This window comes from Lactuca sativa, chromosome 7 (genome assembly GCF_002870075.4).
Source record: "Lactuca sativa cultivar Salinas chromosome 7, Lsat_Salinas_v11, whole genome shotgun sequence".
Classification (NCBI taxonomy): Eukaryota; Viridiplantae; Streptophyta; class Magnoliopsida; order Asterales; family Asteraceae; genus Lactuca; species Lactuca sativa.
In genome coordinates this window covers 2,410,256-2,431,434 of record NC_056629.2, presented here as the reverse complement: position 1 = coordinate 2,431,434, position 21,179 = coordinate 2,410,256, and the positions used below count along the sequence as shown (strand labels likewise).

The window sequence follows — 21,179 nt, the reverse complement described above, 5'->3', positions numbered from 1 at the left end:
AGCAATACTGATTTTTTTTATAAATTATAATACTAGTAAGTTTGATTTTTTTTTGTGGGAATGCAGGTGCTTGAATATCGTGGTGAGCAGGTGAGGCGTAGTGTTGCAGATTTGAGGGAGGTACATTATCGGTCTCAAGCCAAGGATTGCTATGTGAGTCGATTCTGCAATCTTTTTGTTTATTTATTTAATATAAAGTAAAACAACTATAAACTATTATATTTCTTGTTGTTTTTGGCTTGCATTATAGCTCTTCAAGGTGAGCAATGACATTGTAATTGATGCCACAAATAAAGGGAATATAACACGATTAATCAATCATTCGGTATGTATGCTTCCGACTTCAATTGAAAACGAACAACGTTTTCTTTTCTTTTTTGTATCGTGGTAATTAAAAAAAATAACATTTGTTTTTCTTGCAGTGCATGCCAAATTGCTATGCTAGGATATTGAGTATGGGTGCAGATCAGAGCCATATAGCTCTTATAGCCAAAACCAATGTATCTGTTGGTGATGAGTTAACGTATGTATTGCATATCTTTGCTTTTAAGGAGGGTTCATTACTTCATTAATTTAAATATTTAATTGTGAATGATTCAGGTATGACTACAAATTTGATCAAGATGAGCATGATGAACTTAAAGTCCCTTGTTTATGTAGGGCTACCAATTGTAGAAATTTTATGAATTAGTTTCCTTTACATCCACCCACACCCTACACCACAATACCATTGTTTATACACAACGAAACAAGAGGAATGCATATGCATTATTAGAAGACCACCTTACACTTTTCCAGAGCAGAGCATAGATTATCCTCTCAGAGGCAGATGCATATATATATATATATATATATATATATATATATATATATATATATATATAGGCTTAGGATATTTTGTTTTTACTAAGTATTGTGTGCCAGAATGTACAGATCTGGACCAACGGATGAAATTAATCAATGAACATGATTTGAGAGTGTATGATATTACAATGGGGTAACATGTACCATATAATCACACAATTTTTAGCAAAAGGGTATTTTGGACAATTAACTACATTTATGAAAGGAAATTTTCTGATTTTTAGGGATGATTAATTCTCCTAATTTAAGAAAATCTGAATTTTTTAATTAATTCAATTTCAATTTTTACCGATTATATTCTGTCAGAATATTTTTTGTTAGAATGATGCTCTTTCAGAATTTAATTCTAATAGAATATTATTGAAGAAAAACAAATTTTTTGAATCAGATGTTGAAAAATAACAAACATCCTAATATATTCTTATACATCCGAACTTAAATACAAATTCATACATATTCTTACAGACTAAAATCCTTATACATTTTAATATAATTATACATATTCTAAAAGAATATGAAGGTCTTCAACGCCTTCTTCCAACCATTCCTATCACAAATACAACAAAAACTAATAATTGTTAAAAACATGTTACTTGCAATTAACTATCACTTAATATATTCTGGTAGAATAAATAGAATATGACAGAATACATATAATACATTCTGGCAGAATATATCAATTCTATTCTGGTAGAATACATAATTTCCAGCAACATATTTGATTTAGAATGCATACCACAAGGTTCAAAGAGTAAATTAATTTGTGTTGATGAAAAATAAAAAGGCACAAACAACCTAGAATTGTATTCCATAACCGAAAGAAAAAAATATATGTCAGACCCAATAAAGCATTAAAGTTACTATTAATATTTGTAAATTATATTCTATATATCAAATACAAATGAGTTACTATGTGCGTTAAAGTTACTTTCTGTTTCATTACATAATTTTCTTGGGCTATGGTTGAGAGTTGTCTCAAAATTTTTCCACAAACATTATCGATGTACATTGCCTAACAATTTTTCCACAACCAACATACATGCAAAAGTAGAATACTATATCAGATAACAAAGTAGTTTTTAATGATTTAATCACTATAGAAATTTTAAAATAACATGAAGACAATTCACCTAAGGAAGATATTTAACAAACATCAAATAACATGAAGACAATTCACCAATTGAGAAAGTTATACAGATACTAACATTTTAGGATCAATGTTTATTCAGTTTAATTAGCTTTTTTAACGTTTTGATGAGCAGATAAACCCATTATGATTATGTTCTGATTATGCATTATAATTATGATCAAGAGTGATGCGAGTTGCATAGCTAAGTAGTTCCAGAAAACCCTAGATAAAAATACATTGCCTAACAATAGCTTAAAGGAACTGATCATCTTGTTGTGTGATTTTTGATTCTAAGTTTCATAATAACCACTTGACATTGAACATTCAAATACCTAACTAATTTGATCAAGCTATTGTTTTTTCTAGTTTATAAACCACCAAACAACAAAATTCATGCCCAAATTGAGGGTTAGCACATACCAATTTGCAGTTTAAGACATTGAGATTCAGTTACTGATGAATGTGATCAATACCTCAAGTTTCTAAGCAGGAATCATCCCAGCTTTTCGAGCAAATGCAAAGATTCCACTAGCTTCGATCACAGGTCCAACATCACCAATCGGCTTCAATTTATACTCTTTCCCTGTTGTATGATTAATTAGAAGGCTTTGTGCAAGCTCAATCGTCACCGTATCTCCAGTTTTGCACTCTTCACAAATCATACCCTCTGATTCCAATGGGTAAACCTCTCCCGTTGCAACCGAATTCCTAAAAATATCCTCGCGTATGATTCCGCCACCACCGCCGCTACTCCAGCGGCCCCCAGAGCCACCAGAGCGTGTTCTCATGAGGAGCTGCAACCGAAGTTATCTCCACCGATGATGATCGAATATTTCGACTGGTACTCCCCTGGCTCAACGAATCGAGTCTCGTACGACGCCGGGAGTTCAATGAGAGCGTAGGATCCTAGCTTCTTGTATTCATCAGGTTTTGATGGGACCAGGGTTAGGTACTCAGAGGGGATGATTTTGTTGGTGTCGATGTTGTCTCCAACGACATAGCACAGACCGTGAAATGAGGTGGCGGAACCTGATGAAGATGAATCAGATGTTGCCGTAGAGACGATGGATGTATGGCGTGTTACCGGTGAGGTAGAAGCCAGGATAGGTTGGGAAATTAAGGATTTGAATGAGCGTTGTTTTATGGAATTCGAGAAACTGAAGGTGGAGACAGAAACAGACGCTTGGTGGTGGTGACCACGGGGTAAGGAAGAGGCAAACGTGGTGGGGTTATCAAGAGACGTTGTGGCCGCCATTGCTGCTTGTGTGGTGGTGGAAGAAGACATCGGTATATCAGACGACCGAATTTACAAGCATAGAAGGAACGAATATGATTTCTCAAACCCTGGTGACCTAATAGAAATTAGGGCTTTTTATGTCATGTGTTTTTGTTTGATCGGGTAATGAAGGAACGAATGAAAGTAACGTCGACAGGAAAGAATGAAGCATGAAGGCTCGCATGCATTTTAAGAAATCCGATGTTTTGTCGATCTATTGCAAGGAGAGAGAAAGCATCTCCGATTCTCGTCTTCATTTGATCGGGGACGAAAGGAACTCGATCGAAGCAGGGGAAGAACGAACGGAAGGCAACAACAACATAACTAGGTTGATGGTGATGATGTTGATGTCGATGATGAAGTGTTCAGCCACAAACATAACTAGGTCAAATATATTTAGTTTAATTCCTTAATTGAATGATTAGTTTATTTCCTTAATTGAATGATTTCAATTAAATAATTTCCTTAAATAAAAGTACAAAAGGTCCAAAATACTCTTTAATGATTTAGTTAATTATTTATTATTTCTTGAATTCTCATTGGTGCATTTAGGCACACAATAGTTGCTAAAAACATTTGAACCTAACTCTCTCTCTCTATATATACATATATATATATATATATATATATATAGATATATATATATATATATATATATATATATATATATATATATATATATATATGACTGCCCTCTTTCTTGTTATAGTTTACTAGGAAGAATTTTAAAGTTGATTCTTTTTTCGTATACTTGTCTAGGTGTGACATCCCCATTTTCACGGCCAGAAAAGACCGATTTGTTTATGTTTTGTTTGAAAATCAAAGTAACATTTTAAATAAAAGTGTTGCGGAATTTGTCCCAAAACAAAATATGATAAAGATTTATCAAAAGCATTTTCAAAGAAATGTATTTCATTAAAAGACTCGGGATGTCATGTTCGATACAGATCAAAAACATAAACAGTACAATATAGGCCTTACTACATTATTTCGTATTTACAGGCCTAAAATCCCTTAATCTCTCATCCCAAGACATCACATCTATGCTCATGCGCCACTACCTGTAATACAAGAAACTGAGTGGATCAGGCTTGGGAGCCTGGTGAGCACATAGGGTTTTCAACCCACAATTAATAAGTTATTTAATTTCATCAACCAACAATAACCCGATTACCCGTTCCCGTTATCCTCACTTTACGTCCCTAAAACACCTATCATAAGGGACCTAGCCTAAGGATCATCATCGGGATGGAAACTACTGCTAAGGGGATTCCTCATCAATAAATGTCCTTAAGGCAACCATGTGGGGGATGGAGTACACCGGGTGAGCACACAGTTCAAATAAACACCTATAAGTTGCGAGTCTGCTAGCGTTCCACTGGACTGTCTAAAATAGCCTATGATCGTCATCTATACTCCACTAGATGACTGGATCATCAATAACGTCTATAACGAGGCCTATCATTATTTTATTTTGTTACATAGCAACTATTACATCTACCCATGTTTTACCCAACACATTTGGTAGATATAAAATACATATACAGTTTAAAACATGCATAAATTCGCTCATCCAACATAGGTAGCAAGTATACAGATAATATGCACACACACAACACGTATTTTATATAAAATACTTTATATCTATGTGTAAGCTGAAAGTAACTATGCACTCACCTGAAAAGGCGGTGATTCTGCCTTCGAACAACGCTTCGTTATCTCAAAACAATTATCCCTCGATAAAACCTAGTATCAATATCACTAGGGTTTAGTCTAACGTTAACCGCGACTAATTAATAGTCTAGTTATTGTTACTATTATATAAGCGTTAAACAATACTTATATAACCCATAATAATAGCCCAAGTACTTATTATAAGTTCCTAATAACGTTACTATAATTAAATAAAAGTTATTCTAAAATAGCGTAGGTGTAGCTCACTTACAGCGGGTTTTAAAGAAAACTGGGATTTGCTCGGAGCAGCATTTCTAAACTGAAAGACCCTTTTTCTCGGGACTCTGGGAGCCTCGGGGCTTCTTTCGGGTGCTAGGGAGGTTCCCTAGGGTTTAGGGAGGTTTAGGAACCTTAGAGAGAGAAAGTAGTGAGAGAAAGAATGAAGAAATGAGTGAAGAAGGATGGCAGCCTCGCACTCCTACTTATAGCGCTGGAACTTCGAACTACGTTGGGCATAGCCTTCGGTTACGCTGGGCTTAACTCCGATAAGACCGCTACCTCGCATCCAGCTGTCTCGCATGAGGCTCGGAAGGGATAAGGCCGAGGTACGCTGGGCGTACCCAACCTTGGACGCGGGGCGTAGCGAAGGTCGATGTGTCCTTCATCCGAAACGAGACCGTGGGGAGCAAGGGAAGGCTAGGATCGTGCCACGTCATCGCATCTTGCATCAGATTTCGCAAATTGTACACTCGACTTTAAAAAATTGTAACTTTAACATACAAAACTCCATTTTCGATGTTCTTTATAGCCACGCGTAGGCGGGAACGTACTCTACAACTTTTGTTTAGACTCAGTCGGCAAATTTTGACTTTATTTTAAAAGTTATATTATTAACAGGCCGGGACATGATTGGTCCGTTAAAAATTCATAACTTCTTCATCTGATGTCCGTTTTCGTCTGTCTTTTTATCGTTACACTACTATTAACGAGATCTTCGATTCTCATTTAAGTTGTGTCGGCTACAAACCGCTTGATCTGATATTCGAACTTCAGGTTGTATACCGCTAAGCCGAAACTTCGAAAAATCATAACTTTATCATACGAAGTCAGATTTGGGCGTTCTTTTTATGGACGCTCTCGGTTTAACTTATTCTACGACTTTAGTTTAGGTCGCTAAGGCTAAAACTCGCTTTATCGTAAATTCACTATTCACACTTCGCGGTATTGTGCTCCATCGCGAAACTTCAACGGGTCATAACTTCTTCGTTATAACTCGGATTTCGGCGTTCTTTATATCCCCGGAATCCTTGTTTCTACTACTACAACTTTATGTAAAGATATCGGGTTTATCTCACACTTTAATTTTGACGCTTATTTTTATCCTTTATTTATTATACATTTATAAATAAGTAATAAGCACATAATTCACATACTATTCAAATATATAATCTTTATTACTTCAAAAGAGTTACAATAGTTGACCTAGACTATTACATCGTCTAAAAATGTTTAGCCCCGAAACCTGGGCGTTACACTAGGTGTGAGTCCATTAATCTTGTTGGTATTAAAAAACAGAATTATAGTAATGCGTTTCTTATCAATGGGTATTATATTGATTTATGATGTAATTTGATCCAGTAATTTTAACTCAGGATGATTTTTACATTTTGTTTTCAAGTTGGATTCCCTCTTCACGAAATTTCTAGCTTAAGCCCCTCTTGGTGATAAACTTTGACATTGACTACAAGTGGGGTGCAAGAGTCCGACTTCGATCACCCGAGTAAGGAGGAGGGTTTGGTATGATGGACAAGTTGTGAGATGAAGGATGGTGCAACTAGGGCTTGATGGGCTCAATTGCATGTAGTTCAAGCGCATCACTTAGGGTTACATGCTCGTCAATTGCAATGGATGAAAGAAGTCAAGGGTGGACTCAAGTGAGTCCAAGGAAGCATGGGAATCAACACAACGTTTGGATCGAAGGAACATGTCTCAGACCCATGTATATGTGCTTGTTTTTGGATAAAATATAAGTTAGAGTGTAATATAAACTTAAAATGTAAAAAATTGTGTGTAAAAACTAAAATGATGTTTTGGAATTGTGTGATTCTAACATGTATTGCTAAAGAAATATTGTCGAGAGTAAAGAGCTTAATGTGTTAAAAAGTAGAAATTGTAAGGAGGGATAAAGTAAGAAGTTTGGGAAAATAATTATATCTTGCATCATTATTAGGGATGCGATGAGAGAGAGGGTCGTGACACGATTTCAAAACGAGAAAGCGGTCGATGTAAAATGAATAGTGGCGGCAATGTACCTTCATAAAATCGTAGTGCGAAAGAGGTAAGACACGAGGCAATGGAAGTAGGATGACATAATTTTTGTGGCGGTTTTTAATGACAAACAACAAAAGTGTTGTATGTAGTGAGAAAGTAGTGACTTGATAAAGAGGATATGACGCGAACAAACATATACTGTGACGCAAAGTCGTTAAAGGGGTAAAAACTGGATAAAACAGAAGGGAGTCGTTTTCAATCCCATTATTTTACCTTCCTCGTTCCATAGCAGAGAAACACAAAGAAAAGAGGGTTTGATTGGATTTTCAAGGGAGAAAAAGGGGAGTTATTGGATTTTCAATCCCATTATTTAAAGTTGTATGAGATGTATTATGAATGTGAATTAGGACAAAGTAAAGAAAATGAAAACATGAGGTGAGAAAGAGAGTGGTATTGTAGTGAGAAATTGTGTCTTAATGCAATAAGACACTTAAATTATCTAGATATGGAGTTATTGAAGTTATTACATAATTGAGTGTTATGATTTTAATGATGTGATGTTATAGAACATATAAGAGAAATTACATAATAAGTCATAACACTCAAGAGATGTGTTATTACTTAGGTTTCGGTGAAGCCATGACTAGGATCGGGACGAGATCTTATGGAGTCGGAACAAGTTCTTCTCAAACAATTCAAGGTGAGTAATTTAACTTTAACCCGTGTGATATATTGTGGAATACAAACTATATTTGTTTAATTGTATCTATGTTATGAATTGCCGTTAAGAGTACTTTAATGAGATATGGCTTGGTAAGACTTATAAAGAGTATAAGTTCATTATTTAAGGAATTTAATATATGAGATGATTAGGGTCATATAGGAGTATTGTGATATCCTAATCAAATCGTGAGCCTCCTAATGAGTTACAGGTGGACAATATTCAATAGAATGAACGAGTATATTAAGACTTACAAGTTATATGTTGTTGAGTTTGGTTAAGATTATTTTGTGGCATGTTATTGTTGTAGTTAAGTTAATCACTAAGTTTATACTTATGTTATGAGTGTATTTGTGAAAAGCATGATAACAATCATCCAAGTAAAGACTTTCATGGAGAAATATCGTTCGTTTTGTATAATACTTTGTAATACCCAGTTGGGATCCTGGACGTATTTTGTACTTGATACTTGGTGTATACTTGTTTTGTTTTGTGAAAATTAAAATACATCAATGGTTTTAATGTATAAAATTTTGGGTTGACGCGTAAAATTTTGGCCATGTAAAAAAGAAACGCGAAAAAGCATTGTCTCTGACTCTTAGTGGACACACTAACAATGCGAGTGCAACGACGGTTGACGCGTCCAAGCTTGTAATTAGACGAAATGCGTTGATGAATTTTAATTCATTAAAACTGCATCAGGAACTATAATAGGATACCGCCCCACTCTGTGTTATATTTATTAGTTTACTTCTCCCATTCATGATCCATTAAAAAAAATATAAAGTGCATTTTAATATACCCAATTATATTTGTTGCATGTTTTATCTTTCCCAACCAAAGAAACTATAAAGTGTCTGCAAATAACAAAAAAATAATAATATTTTTATGAGGCCCACTCAGATACTTCAAAGTTAAAAGTGTGGGATAATTTTGAATGGACTCTATGTGACGGTTATAATCCTTTTATGAAAAATGAGTTGATTTATGTTGTATCTATTCATCATATAGTTAGACCAAGTAAAAAAACTATAAAATTGAATTTATACTTATGGGAAAAAAAAAATACAAAATCCACACTTTAATGACGATCAATATCTCCTGATTCTTTAAAGGCATTACTTCGAACTAGAGTTGCACATATATTGGTTTTAAATAGGTCCGGTTTTTCTAAGAATAGTTTTTTTCTAGATCGATGTCGCTTATAATCAGGTTTTTTTTTGGAAGTAAAATTGCATTATACACCTCTGCTTTGAACATCCAAATCCACCTTTGACATCAATTTTTTGCTTGTGAATGTCTTGAATAGTTTTTTTTCTCTAAGATGGAAATATTTTTGCTTTTAACATTTTCACCTCAACATACCAAGCCCTCAAGTCACATACTATTGTAGGTCAACCGGTCCTTGGGTTTGAGTTGCACATCCGATGACTCCAATAATCTTCTTAAGCCAACATTAAATTTCCAATAACATCTCTAGAAATCAAGAACGTTTCAAAACGCATATCATAAATCGTTTTTTTGAAACTTGAGAACTCAAGAACAAAAATCAGAACACAAACCAAGTACATGTTTCTGGATCTCAGATCTTCAACGTATTCACCTCAAATTTAATAAAGATTCAAACTTGCAGAAAAAGAATGGTTTGTCACTTTTTTTTTGGATATTCACCGTGTTCATCTTAGATCAGATCTTCATTGTGTTTACTTTAAGAACTCGTTTCTAGACCCCCACAAACTCGTTTTTGTAAATACCATGAAAACACACAATTTATAGATTTGGGTAAATCATTTATGTAATTACCAATAACACACATGAACATCAATAGATCTAAGATGTTTGATATGGAATTAAAAAAAAAAAAACTTTTTCAGAATATGAGCATAACACCTTTTATTTTAAACAAAAAGTTATTAATCCAAAAACTATTTTAAGAAATTTTAAAACTTTTATCATTACATTTATTTTATGAATATCCTAATGAAAAAACCTTTAAAATACAATTATATGTTTTTAGAAAATAGAGGTTCTTAGAGACATACAATCAATACAGTGTAGTTGATCTATAAGAGGTTATGCTTTTTTAATATTTATAAAAAAAACATAATATGAAATTTACAAATTAAAACTAAAGTTTACATGTGTGAGAAAAAAATGACATCCTTCCTAATAAATGAAAATAATTTGTTACATGTCATTATTTCCTTTAATTTGACAAATGACAATTTGTGGTAATTTAGAGATACATATTTTCCATTTGTCAGTTGTAAATATTTACTTTTCATTTTCTAATATATCATTAATTTAGTTTCTATAAATTAAATATACATAATGACTATATTAATTTTAAATTTTCAATTTCAAATTTAATAAATTACATTTAAACATTCGTATTTAACATTTTGTTATAATTAACTTGTTTAGTATACGGGTCTGACAACTAAATATGTAATTTTAATTTATTTATTTTTAATTTTTTTCTCATAAGTTTTATTTATTTCAAATTTTAAATACAAATAAACTTTTCGTTTTGCTTCTTTGTATTTAATATTTTGTTTTAATCAATATGTATAATATACTGTTCTCATCTATTTACAAAATGAAATAAAATTCAAACATATAAAACATTATATTTCTAAGATTTAGATAATGACATAAAACAATAGGGACTCTTACCTTTTTTTTTACCCATAATAAGGGGGGAAAAAAGTTTTTCTAATCATACATAACATCAAATTTTTATTTTTTACTATTACTTATCCTTTTGTTTTATTGGAAGAATCGTTGGTAATTTTAGGGCTGTGAAGATCCGATGGCTAATGGTTTGTGATAGATGAGTTTCCAAAATCGGCGGTGGATCCCATTCCCCGACGCCAAGTGGTCCTGTGTTAACCTTAGCTGCAAAACGCTCAGTCGCTTGTCTTTCGTCACGATTAAAAGAATTTTAAACTTTACAGTTACACTTTTAGAAAAACTTGGATACTGCTAGCTACAACTTGTGGAGATGTTGATTTTACATGACTATTTTTATTAAAAACAAAGTAAATATACATGAAAAGATATTGGATTCACAGCCGTAAAGAAAGAGTTTGGGCTTATGGACTGTTTGTTTGTCATAATATCCGTTCCATCAACACCTTAACTAATTTATGTTCGGCTGCTCACACTTTAATTTGTAGCTACCAATTTGATTAAAAGTTATAACCGTTTAAGGTTTCATCCGTTTTCCTATCAAGCACAAATCACAATGCAGTCAATGCTCCATTGCTAAATTTTCCATATGTGTGCATGCATGATAAACGGAAACAACGCACAGGTTAAGCCATAAATTAGTTATTAGTTTTTTTTTTCCCTGCTTAACTGATTGATTAACCGTTTTGTAATTAATCATTTTTGTTCAAATTTTAATTGTGCAAATTTGCAATTCCATGTTCACTTACTAAACTTTAAAGTTTCGTTTGTTAATTAAGTCGTAACATGATTGGATGGAATGTGGCATTTCTAAAATTATTTTCACTGGAAAATAACATTCATGTATTTTGTACAAATAAGAAACCCACAGAGAGCATTTATGTTTGTACATAACAGATAGCCCCAACAAACATTATGACAAATAGTATACAACATAATATACAAATCAGTTTACAAAAATAAGTATACTCAAGACTCCTTCACAATCAAAATGGTAGTTTAAAAAATGTTGAGACTGGAATTTGTATCAAGTAGATAGGCGGCAAGGTAATCCTTTCGTGAATATGTCGACATATTGGAACTTTGGGTCTGTTTGTTTCACCTCTTAACCATTCAGTTAAGAGGTAGTCTATGAACCATTAAGCATTCATGGTGTTTGGCTAGTAAAAAATATCTCTTAACCGTTAAGTGCCAAAATTTTATCTCTAAATAGCTCAGATGATGGATGTGTCTTGAACCATTCAGAGCTTAAACAATTCCCTTCTTACCTTCATCTCTCTTCTCCCATCGGTGTTTGTGTGTGTGTGTGTGGTTGTCCAAGCACTCTGTTCATTTGACATCATAGTATGCAGTAGACCTTGATATATAAAATAAAGTACGTTTTCCATGGTTTGATGTGGCAGTTAGCATAGAAATGACGACCATTTAGTAGTACCATCATGATGGAAACATGGTAGACTTATTACAAATCTGCTAGTGGCAGCCAACAATTGCACGTAGCCATTAAGGTGCAACGTATTTGGTGATTTCACCGATAACGACCAAAATAAATAAATAAATAGGTTAAACCATACTTATGATAAACATGTTATCATTAACCCTATAAGCTATAGGGATCATATCCTAAAAGGTGCAATTGTTGGAAAAGAGTTTTTTAGAATGCCGATCGAAAATAACATGAGGAATGCCACGTTAATGACGTGATTTAAACTTAGTGAGGGAGATACATGAGTCTTTGTCTAACAAATTGTATATAAGGGTTACAAAGATTTATTTGAGTAGATTTGTTAGAGTTTAAATCATTTAAATGTACTGATATAATACTTTATTTTTCTTTAGATCTCATCCAATACAAATGTAACACCAAGTTTCAAGTAACTATCACTTTTGAGTTTTGGCAATTCAATTATTAAATAATAAACTTTGTGGTGACCCAACGTGGTCAAATCCAGATGAAACGCGCATTTATTTTAGTCCCCACGACGTGACATGATGTTAGCCACGATGTGGCGAGGGTCAGGACGTAAAACCCATATTTTCGGGCCTTAAGCCTTATTAATTTAAGTGATGTGATGGCTAGAGTTTGCACACCCTCAGCCTCCATCACCACATTTTCGAGCTAGAAGCACCCTTAGCCTTCACCGTTGACTTTTTGAAGTTTTGTGGTGATTTTTGGTAAGAAGAAGAAGAAGAAGAAGAAGGTATCCTTTGTGAGAAGATCTAGCAAACAAGCTCCTCCTCCACCTCCTAGCTCATCTTCTAGACCATTTGAGTCTTCAAGTTCCAACCTTTATGCTTTATGTTTCTAGATCTAGGTTTCTTTGCGTTTTCCAACACGTTTGGGTTAGTTGGTGTGGTTGGAATCCATAAAGTTGGCAACTTTATGGATCATTGAGGTCCTCTTGTGATTATATGTAACATCCTGTTTACTGTCATTTTTTATTTCAGGGACGTGGCCCGGAAGTTGATTGTGTAAAGGCCATGGGCCTTAAGGAGGTAATACTTAGGCCTTTTGGATGGAGGCAATGATGTTTACGAGATCTTAACTTTTGAATGGTGTTTTAGGACGAAGGGTAGAAAAGGTGTAAGTCCTTGATTTGCCTGTGTATCAATCAGATTCGTTTGATGGTGCGGAATCCCAATCAAACGGATGATGTCAGATCAAATACAAGAGAAGGAGAAGAAGATTAATATGAATCTTGTATGTATTGATATGAATGAAGTTCCTTTACACAAGATTCACACAGTTACACACATACGCTCCTTTCTCTCTCTCTGGCCGTAAACTCTCTTATGTTCCATCAATCACTACTCCTCACCCATAACACCTATATATACAAGGGAGTATGGGCCGGAGAACATGGGTCGTAAATGGGTTTACGGCCGTAAACCTGTTTACGGCTGTAAACTCAACCATAAACACGTATACGGCCGTAAACACCAAGTTGTTTACGGTCCAAGACACAAAAATATATTTTCCTAGAAAAGTAAAGTATAAACCATATTTTTGACCCAACAATCTCCCCCTTAGTTTATAACTTTCTTTTCTAAATGACCCAACCAGTTCCCCCTTAATTTATAACTTTCTTTTCTTAATAGACCCAACAAGCTCACCCTAAAAAGTAGTTGGCTTTTCTTGTTAATCTTCATTGGAAGCTTGGCTTCAACATTTATCTTCAATGAATGACTTCATCTTGAGCACTTGGGCAATTCTTCAAGATTTGGCATTGAACGCACATTGGGTGAGGAGGCTTGATGTACTGATTCTTGAAAGATAGCGCTTTCAGCTTGAGAATCTTCAGAGAGAACATCAAAGAGAAATAATCTTCTGGATCGCTTCAGCAAGTTTAAGATAGCAGCAAACTGATTGAGGAGGCTTCAATGCAATCCTTCACATAATCTTCAATTTCAGTTTCACCTTGCTTCTGGGGTTGAAAGATTGAATTTGAAAGAATAATCTTTATTTCTTGCTTCTTCGAATGAGAATTCTTCGATGCTCACGGACGAAGCCTTTGGCTCAGAAATCTTCGACACAAACTCCATGAGTTTCATCTTCATCTGAATTCACTTTTCAAGACAAAACAAAACTAAAAGAAAATTTAGCACACAATATTTTTGGGTTTTTCATATTTTCTGAACAATAAATAAAACAGAAACAAAAATATTTTTGGATTTTTTTGATTTTTCTGAACAAGAAATAAAACAGAAATAACACTATTTTTGATTTTGAATTTTCTGATTTTTGTTTGTTTTTTTTTTATTTTTAATTCTCCCCCTTATATTTAAATTAGAAGAACACTATGAACAAACTTAACAAAAAAAAACAAAAATAATAGCTAACTTTAAGAGTGATTTGGGATCAAAGTTTTTAGACATCCTTTATCCGTTTATCAGTACCTCTCCCTTCATGAATAGATCTGGTCAATCGCCAGTATTGTGGTCCACTTAAACACGAGAGATTGTGACAAAATTAGGACATACTATAAGTGACAAGACAATGTGATCCTAAGTTCCTAGATAATATTCCTTAAGGGCCATTCAGCTGACGACGACCAAAGATATTGTTGTCCACCTAAATTGAGCAGCGAGATCTATAGACAATCTGTATGTGTTCAATTTTAATTGTACTAGAACGTGTTTCCCGCTTCCTGATATGCTCCAGCCATCAAGGACTTCCAGCTCCTTACACCGGGTGAGCAGACAATTATTAAGAGGGAAGATAGATTTAGAATGCATATGATGTACATCCAGGTCGGATCTCTTCCAATCACGCAAAGGATGAAACATATGGCTAACTGAAGTTTCAGAGGGATTAAGAAGAGAACGTTGCATATACTGTGTACCAGGTCGGATTTTGAGTCACGCAGAGGAGACAGTATATGGCTAACAGATGGAAAGAATTACATAGATAGAAGATGCAGAGAGATAGAGTTGCATATGCTACAGTCCAGGTCCGATCTTTCGATCACATAGAGGAGGCAACATATGACTAACAGATAGAAAGAAAGAAAATAACCTTCTACATACCTAGTTTATCGGAATTCCCCAGTCACCCCAGCCAACCGGAATTAAGGACAGAATCTGCACATCGAGGAAAAGTGAATCCACAGTTCTAGATACAGGTTATTTAGTGTGACCGATAGATTCTCATGTATATCTCCCTGCTCAACTATCTGAGCGTCGTGATGTCAGGCTAAACGGATCTAATTAGGTCCAAGTTTGTCAAGTCCTTAAATTCATTAGATTCAACTTTCCCTAGTCAAGTCCGTTTAAAAGCTTTCGTGCCTACCAGCGCATCGAGCATAGAGCGTAGACGATTCAATTTAGGTACGTTACGCAGATTCAGATTGCCTTTTATCACTTGCTAATTTCATTTTCCAAAACATCTCCTGCAAGCACATTCCATTAACACCATTTTTATTTTCTGATTTTCTAATGTTTTTGGATTTTTTAAATTAAAATTTTAAAATTTTTGTTTTGTTTTTATTTCTCCCCCTAAATTTGTGCATAGGAGAGAAACAAAAGTAAATGCGCAAATTTAAACTATCCTAAAACAAAAATTAGTCTTTAAAGCGAATCAGCTTAAGAAAAACTCAGGAGTATAGAGAAGAAAATTCAAACCGTAAGTCACCGATTGAATTTGCATCCAAAAGGTCTGAGAACATCACGCATAATCTCAGAACAGACCCGAAAATTATTCATGTCATTAAGCATTAACCCCATTTGTGATCTCTTCCTTTCTTTCTTTCCTGACCTCTCAAACAAAGGTTTGAATGTTGTACAATTGAGAGATGTCCCCTATTATGTGCCTGGAACAACCACTACCAACAAACCGAAGTCTGATGATATGCCTCCATAGCTGCTCCTACACAGAGCGGGATCAATTGGTCTTTGGAACCCAACCCATTTTGAAACTGGGTCAACCTTTGTCATCAATGCACGATACTCTCTCCCATGACATATCCTGCTTATCACAAACAGAAGATGTAGAAATATTAGAATCATGAATTGATTTGTGAGATTAAACCTTTGGTAACCATTTGTAGTCGGGTTTAACCCATTTCTTTTTCGATCTGACGGGTGGCTCAGTGCTTGCTTTTGATCTTGATGTTAGCTGCCTAGATGACTTTTGTTGGATTAGTGTCTAAGTCCATAATTATTTTGGTATGTACTTGACCCGATGGTGCATGCTCCTTTTGGGTTGCCTTCACCAAAGCAACTTGATAGGATGAATTATGGAGAGAAATGATTAAATATGATTTATTAATATATTATGAGAATAATATATTAAAGGAGAAATCATATTGTTTAATTAATATTAGTCAAGAATTAATAAGAATTAAGTTTGTGACTAAAAGAGATTAATTAAACTTAAGGGACTGGAATTGTAGTTATAAGATACTTGCAATTGGGCCATGGATTACCTTATATTATAAGGTTGGACGAATTCTATGGGGAAACCCATTAGAAATCGTCCAATGCCTTTAAGAAAGGAGTTCATGGGTTGCTTAGGGCCTAAGCATCCAAATTAGGGTTTCCTTGTTAGATAACCCTAATAGCCTCACTATTTAAAGTACCCTTAAGCCCCAAAAACGTAAGGAACTTGTTCTCTAGGGTTTCCACACGTTTTGGGCAGCCTCCTTCTCTTCTCTTCTTCATCCTCTTGCTCTTGGTGTTTGTGAACCATTAGAGGAGTGACATTTGTGACTTTAAGCTTTTTAAAGTCAATACAAGGAGGATTTGAGATTGTTATTGCTACATAACAATCAAGGTATGATCTAAACCCTAATTCATATGTTATATTGATTATCATATATTAGATCTAGGGTTTATAGTCTTGGATGAATTGCATGTACAATAGAGAAACCTAGATCCAAGCATTAGGGTTTGTATGAGCACATAGGATGTTCTTATGGCTAAAACCTATCAGTGGTATCAGAGCCTTGATTGGTTTCTATTGTATTTATGCCTTGTTTGTTTGTTCAAGCTGTAAAATCGATTTTTTGGCCCCCTGTCTGATGAACTCGGCGAGTTCCAATGTGGACTCGGCGAGTAGCTCCAACTCGGCGAGTCCATAGAGGAACTCGGCGAGTTCTAAGTGTCATAAGATTCCCTCCTTCATGAAAATGATTGTGCGGAAATGCTTTCACTAAAAAAGATTTTAAGAAGATAGTGATTGTGATAATTGGATTCTCAAATTCGATTATGGTTACGGTATCCCTTTCCATGATTCGAATTGTGAGATCTGACAATTAGTCTGAATTGCTTAAGACACACACATGAACTATCTAAGGCAAAGGTGTATAAGTTTATAAAGCCTTGATAAAAGATTATCAAAGCATTGGGTATTAGAAATATGAACTTAAAGAAATTCAATAGGCATTGTTTTTCTGAAAGTTAAGCTGTTTCTGAATACGTGTCAAAGCTAGTGGGAGCATAAGTGTTATGTTTATAATAATCATCGTGATAGTGGGAGCATAAATGTTATGATTGTATGATTATTAAGGCAAGTATTGCAAGTTAGCAATATTAATTATAGAAAACAAGAGTTATACTTTACAAAGTCGTAAGGTTTGAATAGTTGTTTTGCTATAATTAAGGGAGAGAATATTATGCTTCATTTCAAATCTAAAGGCTTAGGTTGTGGAATGTTAATAAATTTAGTCAAGGATACATAGTACGTTCTCAAATTTCAATTATGATTATGGAATCCTTCTTCATAATTATAATTGTGAGAATGTGACACGTAAAATATTATGGCAAAGGATTGATAAAGTATCGAATCTTTATGTAAGGCATTATGCATCGTGTCCCATACGCTTCGGGTATAGGATCGATTGCAAATGCTATAATATTTGATCATTCTAAAAATTTTCCAAATGTCTAGCGCATTTAGAGGGAAAAAGGACTAGAATCGGTTTTAACTAAGATAATTAAACAACTATCAAAGGATAATCCAAAGTTTGCTGAGGATTAGTCGCTTGTGAGTGGTTGGAAGTATGATATTGGATGGACCATATCGACATTATTATGAATAGATAAGATTCGATTGAGAATAAGTTGTCATATGGTAAGTATGGAAAGGTTTTCATATTAGGAGTTGGATATTAAGAATCTATGTCTAGATTAGAAACTTTTATGCAAGAAGGATGTTCAAAGGAATGTACTTTGAGTGAGAGACATCACATCTACGGAATTGACTTGTAACAATTTCTGATAAAGAGCTTTGTAATTCATTGGCAATAGTCATTGTGACCTTAGTGCAGTGACATTACAAAAGAATCATTGCATAAAATGTTAGAATCTAACATATTCTATAAGTGGCAAGAATTTGATATTCTTATACTTATGATAAGGATTGGGAGTTGTGAAATGAGTATGATTGGAAATGTGTTCATTTGATCTATTTCGCAAAGCAAGAACTGTATGTAAACATTGTGTGCATGCTAAGAGAATGGGACAAGTGTGGTAAGTAATTTAAGTAAGAAGTTGATTATACGAAACGATAAATAATGAGTAATCGATATGGTGATAAATAAAAGGTGTTTTATTTATACTCAAAGGTTGAGGCCATATGGGATTAGTATTATTCTTGTGTTTCACTTTGCATGTTTTGACTTCCTGAATAATTTAATTGGTTAAGAACAGTCAAATTATTCGAACGGGCCACAGTCGTTCATATGTTGGAAGTAGATATGAATGAAGACTGTCGTGAATTGGTGTGTGGATTGTCTAAATAGCATTAGACATAAGCAAATGTTTGCTGCAACGCTCATGAGTGCTTATGAATATGATTTGAGCATTGGATCAAACCCACGCTCACTTGGATCACTTCATGAATTGTATCACGAGTGATTGGTGAGACGATAACATCTTATATTCTTGAAACCGAGATGTGTGAGTTGTATCTTGCGAGTCGATTGCATATTGATAATATGTAAACGCACCAGTAACTTGGTGTTATAAAACATATTGTTGTGTGTGATTTGGTAAGTGAGTGCAAGCGAGCATTAAGTCAAAGTTTATCCGTTCCTTTTATCCAAAGTAGGATAAAAGCGATATATGTGGACCCCTCGATGATTTAGTGATGGCACCTAAGCGCTTGGCCAAGCCGGGACTAAATTGATGTGTTCAGTTGTAGTCTGTAATCAGTCATCATAAATCTAAATTCGGGAAACAGCACATAGACAAAGAGAATGATTTAGATCCATGTCTCAGTCTATACAATATCTAGAATGGAGGAATATATGATCCCTTATCTAAAGGACACGCGTATCTGATAAGATCAGAGTTGACAGCGGCTTTAGAAAGCTACGATTGCAGATCAGGATCTGAAGTCGTATGCAAAATAGTTATTAGACTTATCCAAGTGGGAGACTGTTGGATTAGTGTCTAAGTCCATAATTATTTTGATATGTACTTGACCCGATGGTGCATGGTCCTTTTGGGTTGCCTTCACCAAAGCAACTTGATAGGATGAATTATGGAGAGAAAGGATTAAATATGATTTATTAATATATTATGAGAATAATATATTAAAGGAGAAATCATATTGTTTAATTAATGTTAGTCAAGAATTAATAAGAATTAAGTTTGTGACTAAAAGAGATTAATTAAACTTAAGGGACTGGAATTGTAATTATAAGATAATTGCAATTGGGCCATGGATTACCTTATATTATAAGGTTGGACGAATTCTATGGGGAAACCCATTAGAAATCGTCGAAAGCCTTTAAGAAAGGAGTTCATGGGTTGCTTAGGGCCTAAGCATCCAAATTAGGGTTTCCTTGTTAGATAACCCTAATAGCCTCACTATTTAAAGTACCCTTAAGCCCCAAAAACGTAAGGAACTTGTTCTCTAGGGTTTCCACACGTTTTGGGCAGCCTCCTTCTCTTCTCTTCTTCATCCTCTTGCTCTTGGTGTTTGTGAACCATTAGAGGAGTGACATTTGTGACTCTAAGCTTTCTAAAGTCGATACAAGGAGGATTTGAGATTGTTATTTCTACATAACAATCAAGGTATGATCTAAACCCTAATTCATATGTTATATTGATTATCATATATTAGATCTAGGGTTTATAGTCTTGGATGAATTGCATGTACAATAGAGAAACCTAGATCCAAGCATTAGGGTTTGTATGAGCACATAGGATGTTCTTATGGCTAAAACCCATCAACTTTGACCTAACCGGTCTTGGCTTCACAGGAGCATCTCTTGAACTAGACTTCTGGGCCAACATTCCCTTCTTGTTCTTGGGAGTTGGATGTTTGGCCTTGGGAGTTGGATGCTTGTCCTTGGGAGTTGAATTCTTGGCCTTCATGGCATTCCCGTCGGCATTGTCTGAACATGACCTTGAGGGGTTTCTTTTGAAAAATCACCCTCTTGGCGCGTTCTGCCAGCCTTGTGCATAGTAGGGAATGTATGCGCGATTAGGACAATTTCTGGCAATGTGTCCAGGTGTTCCACAGTGAAAACAAGTCTTTTTCTTCACTGTGAAGTTATTTCTTCCTGCCCCTGGTGGCGTATCCATGCCTTGTCTCTTATTGATCCCACATGCACACCTGCAACAAGCACTCTGTTGCACTGGAATTGGAGGCCTGTATTTCTCAACGACAGGTTTGTTAGGAGTAACAGAATTCGAAGCAACAGATTCTGAGTTCAAGGAGTCATTGGTTTGTTCAGTAGTGTTCTCCTTGTTCTCATCTTCTGCTACGTTACCTGCACATGAAGTAGAAACATTAGTATTTTCAACATTAATAACTCCTCCTGACACAAATCTAGCTCATTTGCTATATTGAAGATATGCCTCCCTGGCAATTTCTTCTTGTGTCATAGGAATAGATGCATAGTTACGATTGAAAGGTGGAGGAACACTATCATACCCTAGACCCTTGTTTTGATTATCTTTAAATTTTAATTGGGTTTCAAATAAGGACTCGACTGTCTGAGTTGACGCAGTATAATTTTTGAAACTAACATCTGTTTTTCCACACTTAATTTTCAAAATGTCAAGTTCTTCAGTTAAAGCAGCAAGTTGTCTCTTAATATAGT

The 21,179-nt window shown here is 34.7% G+C and overlaps 2 pseudogenes; one reads left to right on the top strand and one right to left on the bottom strand.

Moving 5' to 3' along the window:
- Positions 1-691, top strand: part of LOC111894568 (histone-lysine N-methyltransferase ATX4-like) — a 29,650-nt pseudogene extending 28,959 nt beyond the window's left edge.
- Positions 692-2,466: 1,775 nt separating this feature from the next.
- Positions 2,467-3,248, bottom strand: LOC111894608 (3-isopropylmalate dehydratase small subunit 1-like; annotated as a pseudogene).
- Positions 3,249-21,179: the final 17,931 nt, after the last annotated feature.